We start from the raw sequence: 20,866 nt of genomic DNA, 5'->3' as shown, positions 1-20,866 counted from the left end.
ACTGTAAGGAAATAAACACACATCATGCATATATACATAAGACAGCACTAATTAGGTACGAAAAGAGAACTAAGCATGATTAAAGGAAGTGGAGTCAGTCCTTAAAGTTTTCAGAATCTACTGGGGCTTAAAGACACTAGAGATTGAAGTATTAAATAACAAGTCAAGATTTAAATACCAATACCAAAATCTAAGGGTGTGGAAGGAATGGTAAAGAACCTGCCTGCCAATGCAGGAGGCAAAAGAGATGCAGGTTTGCTCCCTGGATTGGGAAGATCCCCTGGAGGAGGGCATGGCAACCCACTCCAACACTCTCACCTGGAGAAGCACATGAACAGAGGAGCCTGGAAGGCTATAGTCCATAGGGTCACAAAGAGCTGGACACAACTGAACTGACTTAGCACATACACTTGAAAATCTAAAGAAAATATGTGTATTTGCCAAATGCAGGTTATAGCAGTGAAGGGACAATGACCCCCTTTCTAATTTTTCTCTGCTACAAAGTTATTCAAAGAGTACAAAGTCATAACTTACAAAATGAATTGTTGAAATGGAATAAAGAATGCTATTATGTGACAAATACTAAAAAGTAATATTACACATTCACAAGTTTTAAAAATATGTCAGTAACACAAAAGCACTTAAGTAAATGAATACAGAACAAATCAGAGTATTTATTAAATGTTTCTCTGCCCAGTAGATAGCTAGGCCCTAAAATCTATGATATAATTTGATCCTTGCCACTTGAAGCTATAATAGAGGTATACTTTGATTAAAAAAATAGAGAATACTATAGATAAAAGTCCTTCTTCATGTCCTGGATGGATGGTGTCCTTGGCAAACTCTCTTGGAAACCATTCTTTATTCAACTTAAAGATGGTAGGGATTGAAAGTATTCAAAGTGATTGAAGAAGATGGCCAGACTAAAGAAGATAGAGAGCTTCCTCCACCTTGCAGTAACAAGATAATGGTAAGTCATGTACCTGAATAGGGTTCAGTTCAGTTCAGTTGCTCAGTCGTGTCTGGCTCTTTGAGACCCCATGGACTGCAGCTCACCAGGCCTCCCTGTCCATCACCAACTCCCAGAGTTTACCCAAACTCATGTCCATTGCGTAAGTGATGCCATTCAACCATCTCATCCTCTGTAGTCCCCTTCTCCTCCTGTCCTCAATCTTTGCCAGCATCAGGGTATTTTCAAATGAGTCACCTCTTCACATCAGGTGATCAAAGTATTGGAGTTTCAGCTTCAACATCAGTCCTTCCAAAGAACACCCAGGGCTGATCTTCCTTAGAATGGACTGGTTGGATCTCCTTGCAGTCCAAGGGACTCTCAAGAGTCTTCTCCAACACCACAGTTCAAAAGCATCAATTCTTAGGCACTCAGCTTTCTTTATAGTCCAACACTCACATCCATACATGACTACTGGAAAAACCATAGCCTTGACTAGATGGACCTTTGTTGACAAAGTAATGTCTCTGCTTTTTAATATGCTATCTAGGTTGGTCATAACTTTCTTTCCAAGGAGTAAGCGTCTTTTAATTTCTTGGCTGCAATCACCATCTGCAGTGATTTTGGAGCCCCCCAAAATAAAGTCAGCCACTGTTTCTACTCTTTCCCCATCTATCTGCCATGAAGTGAGGGGACCAGATGCCATGATCTTCATTTTCTGAATGTTGAGCTTTAAGCCAACTTTTTCACTCTCCTCTTTCACTTTCATCAAGAGGCTCTTTAGTTCTTCTTCAGTTTCTGCCATAAGGGTTGTATCATCTGCATATCTGAGGTTACTGATATTTCTCCCTGCAATCTTGATTCCACCTTGTGCTTCTTCCAGCCCTGTGTTTCTCATGATGTACTCTGCATAGAAGTTAAATAAGCAGGGTGACAATATACAGCCTTGATGTACTCCTTTTCCTATTTGGAACCAGTCTGTTGTTCCATGTCCAGTTCTAACTATTGCTTCCTGACCTGCATATAGGTTTCTCGAGGCAGGTCAGATGGTCTGGGTTACTTTATTTATAGGAAATAGCTAGCATGAACAAGTCAGATAATACAAAGCATATATGTATGATACACAGTGTGTGTGCACACACCTAGACTTATATGTACCCAAATATTAATTACTAAGTGATTAAATGTGCTTGTTTGTACAAAGCCTTTAAATATATTAACCCAGAAAGCACAGCATAGAGTAAGAGAACAAGTTCTGGGTTTTGATGTCCCCATCTAATTCTTGACTTAGCTTTACCTGTGTTATGATGTTAGGCAAGTGACCTAACCTCTCTGAGGATCCATTTTCTCATATGCAAATGGAGATAATAACTTGTACTTCAGAGGTTTGTTGTGAGAATGTTAAAATATTACACACTTACACCTAATAGTATGTACTCCTTTAGTATTTAATAGTTATTCTCTATAATTCTCAAAATGCTCTGAAAAGTTACGTATTGCTTTCTCTCCTTTAATGTGAAAGGGGTCAGTGAAGAATCACAGTTTAGTGTTTTATAATTATCTACATGTATTAAACACAGTGGATTTCTGACCAATATAAACATATGCTTAAAATCTTCATTTTCTCCTTATGAGATTTCAGAAGAAGCAAAGAGTATTTACATTTCAGGAAAATCAGAGAGCCTTCTCAAACAGGTACTTATACTGGAGACGGCAGAATAAGTAGGATTTTACCATGGACCAAGGAGTCTACCAGAGCTTAATACTGAGACCAAGTTTTGGATGCATATGTGGTTCTCCATATTCCACATGCTGCTGCTACTGCTACTAAGTCGCTTCAGTTGTGTCTGACTCTGTGCGACCCCACAGATGGCAGCCCACCAGGCTCCACCATCCCTGGGATTCTCCAGGCAAGAACACTGGAGTGGGTTGCCATTTCCTTCTCCAGTACATGAAAGTGAAAAGTGAAAGTGAAGTCGCTCAGTAAGTGTCCGACTCTTCATGACCCCATGGGCTACAGCCTACCAGGCTCCTCCATCCATGGGATTTTCCAGGCAAGAGTACTGGAGTGGGTTGCCATTGCCTTCTCCCCATATTCCACATAGCAGCTACTATACAATGGGCATTTTACCTGCCCGGTAATATGGCAGGAATGATTGAGAGGAATGAGGGGATGGAATGAGGGGAAAATAACATCTACTGCCTAATATCACTCATTAAAAAAAAAAAAAAAAACAGAGTATGGGTTCAACCAGGGCAGAGAGAATAACCCAACATTGGTTCTCCGTATCTATGCTTGTAGCTGGCACATGTACAGTTGCTCATAGATGCTCATGGAAAATTCCTGTTACTGCATTTCTTCAGGGCTCAAACTGCTAAAATGCATGTTAGTCTCATCAGTGATCCAGTGTTATTTATACAGAATCCTTTCCTCTTGAGGCTTCTTGTTGTTTCTTTATGCTAATAGTATGAGGCAAACATATTCTCCTCCCCAAAATAAGCTAAATTAAAGATGATAGGTTGGGCAATTCAATATACTGTGAGGTTTGAGCTTTTAAAAAATGGATATATCCTAACTAAAAGTGTAACTGATCTTGTTATGAATGTATACTTGAGAAAGTAATGAAAGTAATGAGTAAATATGAGAATCCTTGTGAAAGAGACTTTCCTTTCTTGCTGAACCACATATTACCTACCAGTACTTCTATATTTCCAACGCCTGTGTAAGGCATATTTCTCCCTTTCCCTTTTCCATTGCTACCACCTGAAGAGATGGTGACAGAGTATTTCTTACCCTCCAGGGTAGAGTAGCACTTTGCCCTAACAAAATATGCTATCTATGAACAAATAAAACATTTCCTTAGATAACTGTTTACAATTAAGAAAATATCTATGATTTATATACCATTTAAATTTGAATAAGGTGATGGACAGGGAAGCCTGGCGTGCTGCAGTCCATGGGGTCATAAAGAGTCAGACATGACTGAGAGACTGAACTGAACTGAACTGATTGAATATACATGCGATCACATACACTCATAATAAAGATCAATCACATGCTTAGTCTGGAGAAGGAAGTGGCAACCCACTGCAGTATTCTAGCCTGGAAAATTCCATGGATGGAGGAGTCTGACAGGCTGTGGTCCATGGGTCGCAAAGAGTCGAACATGAGTGACCAACTAACAAGAACAACAACATGTTTAGTTAAGCATGCGGTCATTTTGAAAAATCCAAGATTTGCAATACATCTGCAGTCTACCCTGCTAGTTTTAACTACAACAAGCCATATGTAATTATTTCTCAAACCAGCATATTGTTGCTGAGCACAATTGTGGTTCCCCTCACATTCTAGACAGCTGTTACATGATGCTCAATACACATTTGATCCTTTACAGACCTTAGAGAGAACTGGGTGACAGTACTGACAGTTTTTATTATAGCTTTCCTACTACTCAATAATCTTATTTCACCTGGACTATTTCCCCAGTAGTGTCATAAACTCTTTGATTTATATTGAGACTCCTTCCAGGCTTCTTAGAAAGAAGACATTCTTTTTCATAACATATCCATATGATGTGCAAATTATATTTTCAAACTTTGAAACACCTGTTATATGTTTATCTTAATGTCAATGAAGCCCCCTTAGGAAGGCCAACCAAAAAAAGTAATTTATATTAGTCATAGATGCTTTTAAAGCAAAATTTTAAGCAAATTTCAAAACTGAGAAAGCTTTATAATTTGTGAATTTGCAGGTAATTTCAGAAAAAATATAAGAATAATAGTAATGTTAGCAGATTTTTATCTGATTTGTAATAAACATGTAAAAGAGAAACAAAGTCAAACAGTATAATCTATAAATAAAATACAGTTCCCAGATATCTGGGATATATTGATCATGAAAAAAGAATATTTGTGTAAAAACGTATGGAAGATATTCATTTAAAAATATACCAGACTTACTTCATGTAAAAGATAATTTTGTCCAGTATTTTTGTCTTTGTAAGTGCAACAGTTATTGCAGTACTTGAGGTGATAAAAGAACAAATATGGAGAACAATCACCATCCTTGAATTTTCCACCTATTGGTACTAGTATTCAGTTTCATCTGTGGAGCCCATAAAAATTGGTCTAAAAGCTTTGCTTTATAAAAATAATGTCACTCCTCCTTATTTAAAAGTAAAAGCTTTAAAGCATACTTTAAATTTAAATATTCATTCCTTTTACATAGTTAAATCTATGTTGATTACCCTAAGTAAAAGAAAACTGCATTCAGCACAAAAAAATTTTAAGTAAAAGAAAACTGCATTCAGCACAAAAGAAAATTTAAGTATTATACACAATCCAGCTGATCTTTTTAAAACCCATAACTGATTATGACATTCTCTTGCTTAAAAGGAGAAATGGCATACAGGACAATGGCCTTTGAACTTGGCCCCTGCCTACTGCATTCCTCCAGCTCCAGCTGCAACAACTGACCGACCGACTCTAGAACTCTGTAGTTCTGTGACCAGGTCATCATTTTTCAACCTCTGTGTATTCCAACATGATCTTCCCTTGCCTGAAGAGCTGCAGAATTCATCTCCAATGTCTCTCATGGCGCCCCCTGGTTCTTACCATTTTCATCTTCCAGAGCACCCTGTGGATTATTTTATGAAAGTAATGAGCACACTGGATAATAACAGTTGATTTTCTGGTCTCTCTGAATCCTTCTCCACTGAGAAAATGATTGGGTTCCTTGTCTTTGTGGTAGGTCTGCTTGGAAATAAATTAATTTTAAATTGGCTGAAAAAGCCAACCAGAATTTTGGAAATGCACCAGGCGTTTCTTTTAATGTTTCGGAAAACAATTTTAATAACTTCCTTTCAAACTTATGTAAATAATATATGCTTACAGTAAAAGATATTTATATTTGTTTTAATTTATTTAGCATGAGTTGCTATATGCCAGTTGTGTTCTATGTGTTTTATAAATACTAACCCATTTAATTTTCATAACCATTCAGTGAGGAAGACTTAAATATTAATTCACTACGGCTTGATGAGAATCTGACGTGGTAGAAACTTTTTATTCTCCTTTTAAAGATAGTAAGGCACAAAATTTTCTTCTCTGATTTAAGTGTAAAATATTTTATTGTCTATTTCTGTGATCCTGGTGATCATTAAGCTAACAGACATAAAAGGAATGAAACTAGATCATTTGTAGAGATGTCGATGGACTAAGAGTCTCTCTACAGTGTGAAGTAAATCATACAGAGAAAAATAAATATCATATATTCATGCATACATATGGAATCTAGAAAAATGGTACAGAGGAACCTATTTGCAGGGAGGAACAGACACACAGACTTACAGAATGGACATGTGGACACAGGCTGGGGAAAGGGAACTGAGATGAACTGGGAGATCGGGATTGACATACATACCCTACCAGCGTGTAAGACAGACAGCTAGTGGGGCCCTGCTATACAGCACAGAGAGCTCAGCTCCGTGCTTTGGGGTGACCCAGAAGGGTGAGATGGGGGAAAGGGAGGTCCGAGAGAGAGGATATATGTATACGTATAGCTAATTCACTTCGTTGTACAGCAGAAACTAACATAATATTGTAAGGAAACTATACGCCAATTTTACACAAAGTTAACAGACATTTCTCAAAGGCCTGTGATTCCCAATTTTCTCTTCTAAAATCATAATAGTGTCTGGTGAAGTCAGGGCTTGCCTACAGGTTGTGGAATGGAAAGCCAGACTGAGGACTCTTATCTCGGTCTGATGTTCTCCAAAGTCAAGACTGTGGGTATCATAATTTCATTTCTGCAGTAGTTTCCATAGTGATAGTCACAGTGAGAATTTGAGAAAGTTTCTGATACAATATAAAAAACAATATATATTGTAGACCTTCTTATACAACATATGCCACACATGGCTGGTTTCAAATGCAATCTAACAAAACTCCTTATCTGCTTCACAACGTACCCAGCAATAATACTTACAGAGCATGTAATCCTTTACAAAGCATTTTTTATACTAAATTACCTACAGAGATCACTAAGATTAATCTTCTCAACAAAAATACCAGATAAACAAAGAAAAACAATTAGAAACAACCTAAAGATATCAAAAACATGAGTCAAAATAGGTAAAATGTATTCAACATCTATAATCATTACCAGTCTAAAATAATTCTGTCACTATATAGCATTTGCAACATTATATATTAGACAAAGAGACTCCAGGTAAGACCTAAATTGCTCCATTAAAGATGTTGTCCAGTCCACTATTACTTCCCAGTAGGTTTTGAATGGAGTGACTTATACACTATTTCAGTCCTTGGGAGTTTAATGTCTAAGAGTCAATGATGACATCTCACATGAAGAATATGGAGAAATTTCAGGAAATTAATGAATATGAGAGAAAAACAGATAAGAATATAAATGTTTAATCTTCTTAATTTAATTCATATCTTAAGGTGGACCAGGGTTTCAGACAATAGCACTGCCTGGAAATGAACTAATGTGATGTTAGTCTGATCATTATTAGAATATTTTGAAAAAAATTAGCCTAGAAGCCAAAGGATACAATAAAGTGAAGTTGCTCAGTTGTGCCCGACTCTTTGCGACCCCATGGACAGTGGCCTGCACCAAGCTCCGCCGTCCATGGGATTTTCCAGACAAGAGTACTGGAGTGGGTTGCCATTTCCTTCTCCAGGGAATCTTCCCGACCCAGGGATCGAACCTAGGTCTCCCTCATTGTAGACAGACGGTTTACCATCTGAGCCACCAGGGAATGTTCCGATATAAAACCCTGAACACGGTCATGAAAATTAGCTGCCTACAGCATATTATTTAAACTCTAAAAGCAGGAAAATAAAAAACTAAAGATAAATCATATATATTTGTGTAAACACAGAAAATTCCATTGACTACACTTCTAATCAAATTCCTTATGATTATATAGTGAAATTAACAAATAGATTCAAGGGATGAGCTCTGATAGACAGAGTGCCTGAAGAACTATGGACAGAGGTTTGTGACATTGTACAGGAGGCAGTGATCAAGACCATCCCCAAGAAAAAGAAATGTAAAAAGTCAAAATGGTTGTCTGAGGAGGAATTACAAACAGATGAGAAAAGAAGAGACGTTAAAGACAAAGGAGAAAAGAAAAGATATACCCATCTGAATTCAGAGTCCTAATACTAGCAGGGAGAGATAAGGAAGCCTTCCTAAGTGATCAAAGCAAAGAAATAGCGGAAAACAATAGAATGGGAAAGACTAGAGATCTCCTAAAAAAAATTAGAGATACCAAGGGAACATTTCATGCAAAGATGGGCACAATAAAGGACAGAAATGGTATGGATGTAACAGAAGCAGAAGATACTAAGAAGAGGTGGCAAAATTACACAGAAGAATTATATATAAAAAAAATCTTCATGACCCAGATAACCATGGTGATGTGAACCAGACATCCTGGAGTCTGAAGTCAAGTGGGTCTTAGGAAGCATCCCTATGAACAAAGCTACTGGAGGTGATGGAATTCCAGTTGAGCTATTTCAAGTCATAAAACATGATACTGCTAAGGTGCTACACTCAATCTGCCAGCAAATTTGGAAAACTCAGCAATAGCTACAGGACAGGAAAAGGTCAGTTTTCATTCCAATCCCAAAGAAAGGCAATGCCAAATAATGTTCAAACTACCACACAATTGCAGTCATCTTACACGCTAGCAAAGTAACGCTCAAAATTCTCCAAGCCAGGCTTCAGCAATACATGAAACAAGAACTTCCAGATGTTCAAGCTAGATTTAGAAAATGCAGAAGAACCAGAGATCAAATTGCCAACATCCTCTGGATCATCGAAAAAGCAAGAGAGTTACAGAAAAACATCTATTTCTGCTTTATTGACTATGCCAAACCCTTTGACTGTGTGGATAGCAATAAACTGTGGAAAATTCTGAAGGAGATGGGAATACCAGACCACTTGAACTGCTTCCTAAGAAATGTGCATGCAGGTCAAGAAGCAACAGTTAGAACCAGACATGGAACAACAGACTGGTTCCAAATTAGGAAAGGAGTACATCGAGGCTATATATTGTCACCCTGCTTATTTAACTCCCATGCAGAGTATATCATGAGAAATGCCAGGACAGATGAAGCACAAGCTGGAATCAAGTCTGTCAGGAGAAATATCAATAACCTCAGATATGCAGATGACACCACTGTATGGAAGAAAGAGAAAAGGAACTGAAGAGCCCCTTGATGAAACTGAAAGAGGACAGTCAAAAAGCTGGCTTAAAATTCAACATTCAGTGCTCGCTTTGGCAGCACATACACTAAAACTGGAACAATTCAGAGATTAGCATGGCCTCTGAACAAGGGTGACATGCAAATTTGTGAAGCGTTCCATATTTTTTGGACACCTTATCTTTGAAAAAGGAGGCAAGAATATACAATGGAGAAAAGGCAATCTCTTTAACAAGTGGTGCTGGGAAAACTGGTCAACAACTTGTAAAAGAATGAAACTAAAACACTTTCTAACACCATACACAAAAATAAACTTAAAATAGAATAAAGATCTAAATGTAAGATCAGAAACCATAAAACTCCTAGAGGAAAACATAGGCAAAACACTCTCTGACATAAATCACAGCAGGATCCTCTATCACCTCCCACAGTAATGGAAATACAAGCAGAAATAAACAAATGAGACCTAATTAAACTTAAAAGCTTTTGCATAATGAAGGAAACTATAAGCAAGGTGAAAAGACAGCCTTCTGAATGGGAGAAAATAATATCAAACAAAGCAACTGACAAAGAATTAATCTCAGAAATATACAAGCAGCTCATGCAGTTCAATTCCAGAAAAATAAATGACCCAATCAAAAAATGGGCCAAAGAACTAAACAGATAGTTCTCCAAAGAAGACATACAGATGGCTAATAAACACATGAAAAGAAGTTCAACATCACTCATTATCAAAGAAATGCAAATCAAAACCACAATGAGGTACCATTTCACACCAGTCAGAATGGCTGCTATCCAAAAGTCTACCAGCAATAAATGCTGGAGAGGGTGTGGAGAAAAGGGAAACCTCTTACACTGTTGGTGGAAATGCAAACTAATACAGCCACTATGGAGAACAGTGTGGAGATTCCTTTAAAATCTGGAAATATAACTGCCATATGACCCCACCAATCCCACTGTTGGGAATACACACCGAGGAAACCAGAATTGAAAGAGACACGTGTACCCCAATGTTTATCACAGCACTGTTTACAATAGCTAGGACATAGAAGCAATGTAGATATCCATTGGCAGATGAATGGATAAGAAATCTGTGGTACATATACACAATGGAGTATTACTCAGCTATTAAAAAGAATGCCCTTGAATCAGTTCTAATGAGATGGATAAAACTGGAGCCTATTATTCAGAATGAAGTAAGTCAGAAAGAAAAACACCAATACAGTATATTAATGCATATATATGGAATTTAGAAAGATGGTAACAATGACCTTATATATGAGACAGCAAAAGAGACACAGATATAAAGAACAGACTTTTGGACTCTGTCGGAGAAGGCAAGGTGGGATGATTTGAGGGAATAGCATTGACATTTGTATATTACCATATGTGAATAGGTCACCCGTCCAGGTTTGATGCATGAGACAGGGTGCTCAGGGCTGGTGCACTGGGATGACGCTGAGGGATGAGAAACGGAGGGACGAGGGAGGGGGGTTAGGAATAGGGGACACATGTACTCCCATGGCTGATTCATGTCAATGTATGGCACAAACCACTAAAATATTGTCAACTAATTAGCCTCCAATTAAAATAAATTAATTAACTGAATCATGGCAATACTGCCATCACTTCATGGCAAATAGAAGGGGAAACAATGGAAACAGGGAGAGACTTTATTTTCTTGGGTTCCAAAATCACTGCAGATGGTGACAGCAGCCATGAAACTAAAAGACGCTTGTTTCTTGGAAGAAAAGCTGTGCCAAATCTAGACAGCATATTAAAAAGCAGAGACATTACTTTGCCAACAAAGTCCAGCTAGTCATGTATGGATGTGAGAGTTGGACCATAAAGAAAGCTGAGAACCAAAGAACTGATGCTTTTGAAGTATGGTGTTGGAGAAGACTCCTGAGAGTCCCTTGGACAGCAAGGAGATCCAACACGTCCATTCTAAAGGAAATCAGCCCTAAATATTCTTTGAAGGACTGATGCTGAAGCTGATACTCCAATGGAAAAGACCCTGATGCTGGGAAAGACTGAAAGCAGGAGGAGAAGGGGATGACAGAGGATGAGATGGTTGGATGGCATCACCCACTTGATGGACATGAGTTTGAGCAAGTTTTGTGAGTTGGTGATGGACAGGGAGGCCTAGTTTGCTGCAGTCCATGGGGTTACAAAGAGTCAGAAATGACTGAGTGACTGAGCTAACAATTTTAATGAAGACTGTTATAACACTGCCAGTGCTGTCATACTTTGTCACAAGCACCACTAAATTTAAGAAATTTAAATAAAGAATTTGAATGAAAGTAATAGAACTTAATGTTTGTGGTCTATAGCATCTTAACACATTATTGTTCCTGTTTTTTCATTCATTTCCTTCCTTCCCTTTTTTTTTAGTCAACAAATATCTATCTATACAGCACTTGTTATTTGTTGAGGATTTCCAATTTGCTGGGTTCGGGAGTAAGCATGATAAGTAAGACTTGGGTTCTGCCCTCAGAAAGGTCACAGTGGAGACTTCAGGCAGATGAGCACACATTATCAGATGAGGAGAAGGTATGATAATGGAGAGGTGAGGGATGTATATAGTTGCCTCACTGTTCACTCCTCTAGCTTCAGTTCCCAGTAGAATACTAAGGACACAATGAACAGATTTGTTTCTCTAGGATATGTGTGTGTATGTCTATCTGTGTGTCTGTGTGTACTGAATAGTCAAAGCTATGATTTTTCCAGTAGTCATGTATGTATATGCAAGTTGGACCATAGAGAAGGCTGAGTGCAGAAGAATTGATGCTGTCAAACTGTGGTGCTGGAGAAGACTCTTGACAGTCCCTTGGACAGCAAGGAGATCAAACCAGTCAATCCTTAAGTAAATCAACCCTGAATATTCATTTGAAGGACCAATGCTAAAGCTGAAACTCTTACACATTGGCCACCTAATGAGAAGAGCATTGGAAAAGACCCTGGTGCTTGGAAACATTGATGGCAGGAGGAGAAGGGGGTGACAGATGATGAGATGGTTGGATGGTATCTTCAACTCAATTGACATGAGTTCGAGCAAACTCCAGAGAAAATGAAGGACAGGAAAGCATGGTGTGCTGTGGTCCATGGCATCACAAATAGTTGGACACAACTTAGCAACTAAATAACAAATATGCCAAGTAATACAGGGCTTATATAAAATAAAGGAAAGGAAAGTATTTGCTACTTAGTATCTGGGCTTCCCCAGGAAGATGACAAGAGTGACCACCAACATTCTAGGAACCAGCGAACTAAGATGGACTGGAATGGATGAATTTAACTCAGGTGACCATTATATCTACTAGCATGGGGAGGAATCCCTTAGAAGAAATGGAGTAGCCATCGTGGTCAACAAGAGTCTGAAATGCAGTACTTGGATGCAATCTCAAAAACGACAGAATGATCTCTGTTCGTTTCCAAGGCAAACCATTCAATATTGCGGTAATCCAAGTTTATGCCTCGACCAGTAACACTGAAGAAGCTGAAGTTGAACAGTTCTATGAAGACCTACAAGACCTTCTAGAACTAACACCCCCAAAAGATGTCCTTTTTGTTATATGGGACTGAAATGCTAAAGTAGGAAGTCAAGAAACACCTGGCATAAAGGGAAATTTGGACTTAGGGTAGAGAATGAAGCAGGAAAAGGCTAACAGAGTTCTGCCAAGAGATCGCACTGGTCATAGCAAACACCCTCTTCCAACAATACAAGAGAAGATTCTACACATGGACTTCACCAGATGGTCGATACCAAAATCAGAGTGATTATATTTTTTGCAGCCAAAGATGGAGAAGCCCTATACAATCAGCAAAAACAAGACCGGGAGCTGACCGCAGTTCAGATCATGAAATCCTTATTGCCAAATTCAGACTTAAATTGAAGAAAGTGGAGAAAACCACTAGACCATTCAGGTATGACCTAAATCAAATCCCTTATAAATATACAGTGGAAGTAGAAACAGACTTAAGGGAATAAATCTGATAGACACAGTGTCTGATGAACTATGGGTGGAGGTCCGTGACATTGTACAGGAGACAGAAATCAAGACCATCCCCAAGAAAAACAGATGCAAAAAAGCAAAATGACTGTCTAAGGAGGCCTTACAAAGAGCTGTGAAAAGAAGAGAAGTGAAAAGCAAAGGAGAAAAGGAAAGATATAAGCATCTGAATGCAGAGTTCCAAAGAATAGCAAGGAGAGTTAAAAAAGCCTTCCTCAGCGATCAGTGCAAAGAAATAGAGGAGAACAACAGAATGGGAAAGACTAGAGGTCTCTTCAAGAAATTAGAGATACCAAGGGAATATTTCATGCAAAGATGGGCTCGATAAAGGACAGAAATGGTATGGACCTAACAGAAGCAGAAGATATTAAGAAGAGGTGGCAAGAATACACAGAAGAACTGTACAAAAAAGATCTTCACGACCCAGATAATCACGATGGTGTGATCACTCACCTAGAGCCAGACATCCGGGAATGTGAAGTCAAGTGGGCCATAGGAAACATCACTATGAACAAAGCTAGTGGAGGTGATGAAATTCCAGTTGAGCTGTTTCAAATCCTGAAAGATGATGCTGTGAAAGTGCTGCACTCAATATGTCAGCAAATTTGGAAATCTCAGGTGGCCACAGGACTGGAAAAGGTCAGTTTTCATTCAGATCACAAAGAAAGGCAATGCTAAAGAATGCTCAAACTACCGCACAGTTGCACTCATCTCACATGCTAGTAAAGTAATGCTTAAAATTTTTTCCAAGCCGGGCTTCAGCAATACGCGAACCCTGAACTTCCAGATGTTCAAGCTGGTTTTAGAAAAGGCAGAGGAACCAGAGATCAAGTTGCCAACATCCGCTGGATCACTGAAAAAGCAAGAGAGCTCCAGAAAAACATCTATTTCTGCCTTATTGACTATGCCAAAGCCTTTGAATGTGTGGATCACAATAATCTGTGGAAAATTCTGAAAGAGATGGAAATACCAGTCCACCTGACCTGCCTCTTGAGAAACCTGTATGCAGGTCAGGAAGCAACAGTTAGAACTGGACATGAAACAACAGACTGGCTCCAAATAGGGAAAGGAGTACTTCAAGGCTGTATATTGTCACCCTGATTATTTAACTTATATGCAGAGTACATCAAAAGAAACGCTGGGCTGGAGGAAGCACATAAGCCGGAATCAAGATTGCCAGGAGCAATATCAATAACCTCAGATATGCAGATGTCACTGCCCTTATGGCAGAAAGTGAAGAACTAAAGAGCCTCTTCATGAAAGTGAAATAGGGGAGTGAAAATGTTGGCTTAAAGCTCAACATTCAGAAAACTAAAGTCATGGCATCCGGTCCACCACTTCATGGCAGATAGATGAAGAAACAGTGCAAACAGTGTCAGACTTCATTTTTCTGGGCTCCAAAATCACTGCAGATGGTGATTGCAGCAATGAAATTAAAAGATGCTTACTCCCTGGAAGGAAAGTTATGACCAACCTAGACAGTATATTAAAAAGCAGAGACGTTACTTTGCCAACAAAGGCTCGTCTAGTCAAGACTATGGTTTTGCCAGTGGTCATGTATGGATGTGAATGTTGGACTATAAAGAAAGCTGAGAAATCACTTTCTTCACACCATCGCCAAAGAATTGAAGCTTTGAACTGTTGGAGAAGACTCTTGAGAGTCCCTTGGACTGCAAGGAAATCCAACCAGTCCATCCTAAAGGAAATCAGTCCTGGGTGTTCATTGGAAGGACTGATGTTGAAGCTGAAAGTCCAATACTTTGGCTACCTGATGCAAAGAGCTGACTCATGTAAAAGATCCTAAGGCTGGGAAATATTGAGGGCAAGGGGAGAAGGGGATTACAGGGCATGAGATGGCTGGATGGCATCATCAACTCAATGGACGTGGGTTTGGGTAAACTCCAGCAGTTGCTGATGGACAGGGAGGCCTGGCGTGCTGCGGTTCATGGGGTCGCAAAGAGTCGGAAACAACTGAGCAACTGAACTGAACTGATCTGGGCTTCCCCAGTGCTCACTGGTAAAGAACCTGTCTGTAGCACAGGAGATGGGGGCAGGTAATAGCAAGGAGATCCAACCAGTCCATTCTAAAGGAGATCAGCCCTGGGTGTTCTTTGGAAGGAATGATGCTGTAGCTGAAACTCCAATACTTTGGCTACCTCATGCGAAGAGTTGACTCATTGGAAAAGACTCTGATGCTGGGAGGGATTGGGGGCAGGAGGAGAAGGGCACGACAGAGGATGAGATGGCTGGATGGCACCACTGACTCAATGGACATGAGTCTGAGTGAACTCTGGGAGTTGGTGATGGACAGGGAGGCCTGGCGTGCTGCGATTCATGGGGTCTCAAAGAGTCGGACACGACTGAGTGACTGAACTGAACTGAACTGAATGAGTATTTGATCCCTGTGTCAGGAAGATCCCCTGGAGTAGCGCAATGGCAACCCTCTCCAGTATTCTTGCCTGGAAGATCTCAAATCCCTGTGGTGACAAGAGTCAGACACAACTAGGCAACTAAATAAAAACAACAAATGAAAGTAGCATAGAGCCCTCTGTCCAATTACTTTTAGGTTCATCTCAATCACAAACAGATCATCTCTTTCATCTGATCTCTCTTCTTTTAACCACACACCAGCCAGTAGGTAGTCATCACAAGACAATACAATACCATAAAAGACAATATACTTTGGTGGATTCTGGACTTAAATCTGGACTCTATCACTCACTAGCTTTGTGATCTTAGAAGAATTATTTAAATAGTCTGTGCCCTCCGCTTCCTCATCCAACTTGCTAATTATAAGCTAGACACTATACCATTATAGGGAGGACTGCTTAAATTAATATATGTAAAATATTTAGGGCCTGCCACTCAATAAAGGCTCAGTGATACAAATCACTGTTGTAAATCATTATTGTCTAGGGACAATAGAGAATGCAATGGAATAAATGAGTACTTCTTTTCCACAGCTACTGAAAAGCACAGTGTTATGATGCAACTGTAAGATTTAACTGTAAAGTAATGTCTACTACACAGGTTACTGCAAAAACAGAATAAGACTGTTAAGAAGAGGACCAGCGACAATGTCATGTTCATAAAAGTTACCTGATAAATGATAACTTGAGAACATTTTTAAAAGTATGAATATCTTCCAAACCAATTCAAGAAGATTCTGTGGAATACAGAAGTGAACTGATATCACTCTGAATAGAAACAGAATGTGTAACCATGAGATTATATGAAATCAAACATGTAAGATGTAATTGTTATGCACATCCACAAGTTTGATCATGAAAACAGCAGTCACATAACAAAGCCAAACATAAACTGATCTCTACAGATATGCTAGTAGCATGATGGGACAAACTCAGCCATGATTTGGCAGTCCGTACCTCATTTGTCCAAATGATCTCTTCTTTAGTTCATTATAAATACCTTTAGTGAGACAGTTAGTAACCAATTCTCTATTTGTGTAGTGAGTGTAGACAAATTTATATGTTTACCAAGAAAAAAGGCTTTGGAACCTAGGTTGGTGAGAATGGGAAGGGAGGCAAATGAATCTTGCTTTATCAAAGGAAGCACCTCAGATAGAGGTATAACTTTTTGCTTCTATTATTTCCTACATCTAAAACAGATACTTTTTCAATACATGAATGCATTTCATATGATGGGATATCTGAATTTTCTACTTTAAGTAAACAGAAAACTCATTTTAAATATTTTAATAGAATAATTTTTCTTATGTACTACCTTTTTATTAAAGCTGTGAAATGTCCCACCTGCTCCTTTCTTGATATTTTTTAAGGTAAAATTTTCAGAACAATCTCATGGAGAGGAAATTGCTTCACAAGCTAAGAAGATATGACTCTGTTCTTTCAGAATAGTGAGAGTATAAATCCTTTTTATTGAAGAGGTGTTGTTAAAGTTCTATATGTAAGATGACAGTACAGTATTGATTTTGGCCACACTGATACAAAAGCAGTATCTTTGGGTAAACATGCCATATTCTTCCTATTTTTCTGCCTTTGCTATTATGTTTCCTTCAATATAAAATGCAGGACTCCTCATTCATGTTCCTCTTCTGGCAAATTCTTGGGCATTCTTCAGGATGGAGCTTAGGTATTTCTCCTCTTGAGAAGCCTCCCTCAACTACCTCATTTTCCCCTGTTAAAGGTAATTCATTTACTTCATATACCCACATTTTCATCTTTTACTAGATTTTTTAAACTTCATCCCCAAATAGCTGATATGTCTCAGAAGCCAAATTTTATTCATTCAAAAAACACTGAGCATCTGTAAGTCATGAGAAACTGATGGCTAGAAAAACAGACATAGATACTTCCTTAGGGTTAAACACAGATACCCGCATCTTAGGGTTAAACAAACATTTCACTCTAAAGATGAAGCATAGAGCAACGGGATCGGGGGATCAGGGAATTCTTCCTGCCATCACAGGGATGAGGAGGAGTTACCCCCAAGCAAGGAGAAGAAGGGAGGAGGCAAAGGAAACAGATGTACAAATGCGAGGAGATGGCAGGAGGCGCAGAGGTTGAAGGCTTTGAAGGACGCTGGTGCCTGGAGCAGGAACTGATGGGGAGGGTGGCTGACAAGGACTGAGAGACTACAGATTTAGCCTGGGACTTTCAGCAGCTAGCCATACCAGGTGCTCAAAAATGTTTGCTGAATAAATACATGAATAATAATAATAATAATAAATACTATGCACTTGCTTGGTTTTTGAGGGTTTATGTTATTTGTATCTTGGGAAAATTAAAAATTTTACAAGGTAATTTACTTCACATTACTATAAACAGGAATATTTTTGCCTTGTTAAGACCTTCCCCTTTTCGTATATTTAAAAGTAATTTAGAGAACTATAATTCAGATTTAAATACAGCATATTAAGTATTTATGATGCAGCTAACTTGAAAAACACACATCTTAACGTACATCTGCTTCCAGAGGAAATATTTATAATATTTACCAAGTTTCTCTGTGGATTCCAAGAAGACGTAAATTGTACAATCTCTTTAGGAGAAAAATGATCCTCATTTTCCACATAGCCTTACCAAATGAATGCCCCACAAGACAGCCTGGCACTAACCATTTCTTTTGTCTGCACTACTGAATTCCCAAGAAAAAGGAACACCTCCCCCTGATTGATGAAATCATTATAGACATTTCCCATCACAAAATGATTCAGTCATGAGGCAAAGACACCTAAAAATAAACTCGCAGAGAAGACAAATTCAAGAATCAAGAAGGAATTTCAATGTTCCTCTGCACTGAAAGAGCACTGGACAAAGAGGCCTTTCCAGTTCCTATCATGTTAGGAACAAATTATACAACCCCTATCCCATCATTTAAGCGGATTGGGTCTCTGTTTTCTTACGTTAAAGGCAAGGTTATGTGATTGAGTGGTCTCTAAAGCGCTTTCTAATATAAAAGGGCCATGGGCCAGTGTCCTCCTCACACGTTTCTCAAATATTATGAGATTATCAAAGGAAACTTCTTAAGAAAAATTATAAATGCCACATTCAGTTTCAGGAGTTGATAAAGAATCACCAAAATTTTAAACAATAAAGATTTTTTTTAAAATGAGAAAAGTGAATCTTTCAATAAATGAAACAGAGTCTGAACCCAATAGTGAGACCTCTCCTAAAATTTCATTAGTAACATGGAAACCCTTATTTTAATGTGAAGAACCTGAAAGAAATCAAACTCACAGTAATAAAAATGGTAAAATATTTGACAACCTTCATGTGGTCCAAGATGTCCAGCTACATTAAGTGATGAGGATATAGAATGTTTCCAATTCCTTCACGCTGTATTTCTTGGCAATCTGACTTAATTTTGAACTAAAAAGTCATTAAGAAAGCTATTTAACTCCAATTTTAAATGTTACAAACTGACCTCCTCTACCTACACCTCAGCCAGAAATTCCCATTTACTTCTATCCTTATCATGCCATTTTAGCATCCTGCACAGAAAACAGCAAGCTCCTTTTTGAAAGTGTACTGGAATAAAACAGGGGCCAGAAAAGATGGCCTATATCCTGTCACTGTTACTTGAAGGCCGTGGGTTTGGGTAATCCACCTAATCCGTCTAGGTCTACCTTTTTTTCATCCAGAAAATGAGATAATATTTACCTTAGAATCGTGAGAATTGAATAGTGCCTATGAAGAGCTGAAGCCCAAGTATCTATTCAATACAGGCCTATGCATTCACCCACACATTCTGCTTGCTGGTGTTCCTACTCACGCCAACACCTCCTTACCTGGTGTGTGCCTCTTAGGGATTAAGTATTTTGGTTTGTATTTTGTTTATTGCTACCCAAGCTATAAGCCAGAATTATTGAATCATGCAGATATTCACTTTTTGCTAAGTTAGTATTCAGAAATATCTCACTAACTTTCCTAAGGCCCTAGAACTCCAAAGATCTGCTGACTACTCTTTAGGTCAGATTTTTTTATTTCTGTCATCCTGTATCTCTCTGCCTCTAGAGTCTAGATCCCTTCTCCATCAGTATTCCTATCTTCATTCTTTCCTTCGAATACCCAGCATAGAACCTTACTATTACTTACTGTCCAGAGTATAATTTTATTTTCAGTATGACTGGATATCTCAAATCATACTATTATATTTCAGTCATACTATTTTCCAACAAGAGTCAAATGAAGTGCAGACTCCTGAATACAATAATAGAAATAATACTATCTTAAAAGTCAAAAAGATCTGGGTTCAAATCCTGCCTTTTCCATTTACTAATGTGACAAGTCACAACTGTTGTGAACCTCACCTCCTGAATCTATACAAGTGGATTTATAACGTTATTAGGAGGACCAGAAGAGATTAAATATTTACAGAGTCTACCTAAGTATTTGTAAAGTAGTAACAGCTTAATAAATGTTACTTCCCCATCTCCTTTAATACCTAACAACAACAGCATTCTCTAACATTCTTTATTAACCAATAAAGAAAAGATCAGTGTCCTCATGGTCACTATCTTTCTCTGTTTTTTATTTGGTTGAACTTATATACATAGCTGTCTCCCCCTGTGAGTCTGTAAAACTTTCCGATTAGTGCCCACCTTTATTCCTCTCTGCATCCTTCTAATACCTAGCACGGTGCCCAGCAAGTGCAGAGGCTTAATATTAAACATTAGATACATAAATTAATGTCGTTACCATCTCATTTATCTCCCACTCATGACCCAATGTGCACTCGCATGCAATCAATGATTTCTAAAACTTCACAGTAAAAACTTCTTAAGGGTAATATCCAATAACATTCTGTTCCGTAGGCTACTTCTCACATATGCTAGGAGCTCCAACTTGTTAATCTGACTTAAGTAATCTTGCCAATAAATTAAAAGTATTTTTCACAGCAGTGACCTGCCATGCTAAGTTGCTTCAATCATATCCAACTCTTTGCAACCAGATGGACTGCAGACCACCAGGCTCCTCTCTCCATGGAATTCTCCAGGCAAGAATACTGGAGTGGGTTGCCATGCCCTCCTCCAGGGGATCTTCCCAACCAAGGAATCGAACCTGCATCTCTTACATCTCCTGCATTGGCAGGCATGTTCTTTACCACTAGCACTACCTAGGAAGCCATTTCTCAGCAGTAGAATGCATCATTAAAATAATGCATTTTTTAAATTAGTATGATTTATTAA

The 20,866-nt window shown here is 38.6% G+C and overlaps 1 protein-coding gene and 1 non-coding gene across 7 annotated transcripts in view; one reads left to right on the top strand and one right to left on the bottom strand.

The window, feature by feature from the left end:
* DPYD (dihydropyrimidine dehydrogenase) overlaps positions 1 to 20,866 on the bottom strand; it is a 933,909-nt gene that overhangs the window by 727,994 nt on the left and 185,049 nt on the right. The gene's annotated exons all lie outside the window — the stretch shown is intronic.
* Positions 9,247 to 9,350, top strand: LOC138074679 (U6 spliceosomal RNA). Its single transcript, XR_011144505.1, has one exon. It is a non-coding gene; the product is annotated as a U6 spliceosomal RNA (small nuclear RNA).

The sequence above is a fragment of the Capricornis sumatraensis genome, chromosome 2 (genome assembly GCF_032405125.1).
Source record: "Capricornis sumatraensis isolate serow.1 chromosome 2, serow.2, whole genome shotgun sequence".
Taxonomy (NCBI): domain Eukaryota; kingdom Metazoa; phylum Chordata; class Mammalia; order Artiodactyla; family Bovidae; genus Capricornis; species Capricornis sumatraensis.
Note: the sequence above shows the minus strand (reverse complement) of the source record. Positions and strands in the feature narration are given on the sequence as shown.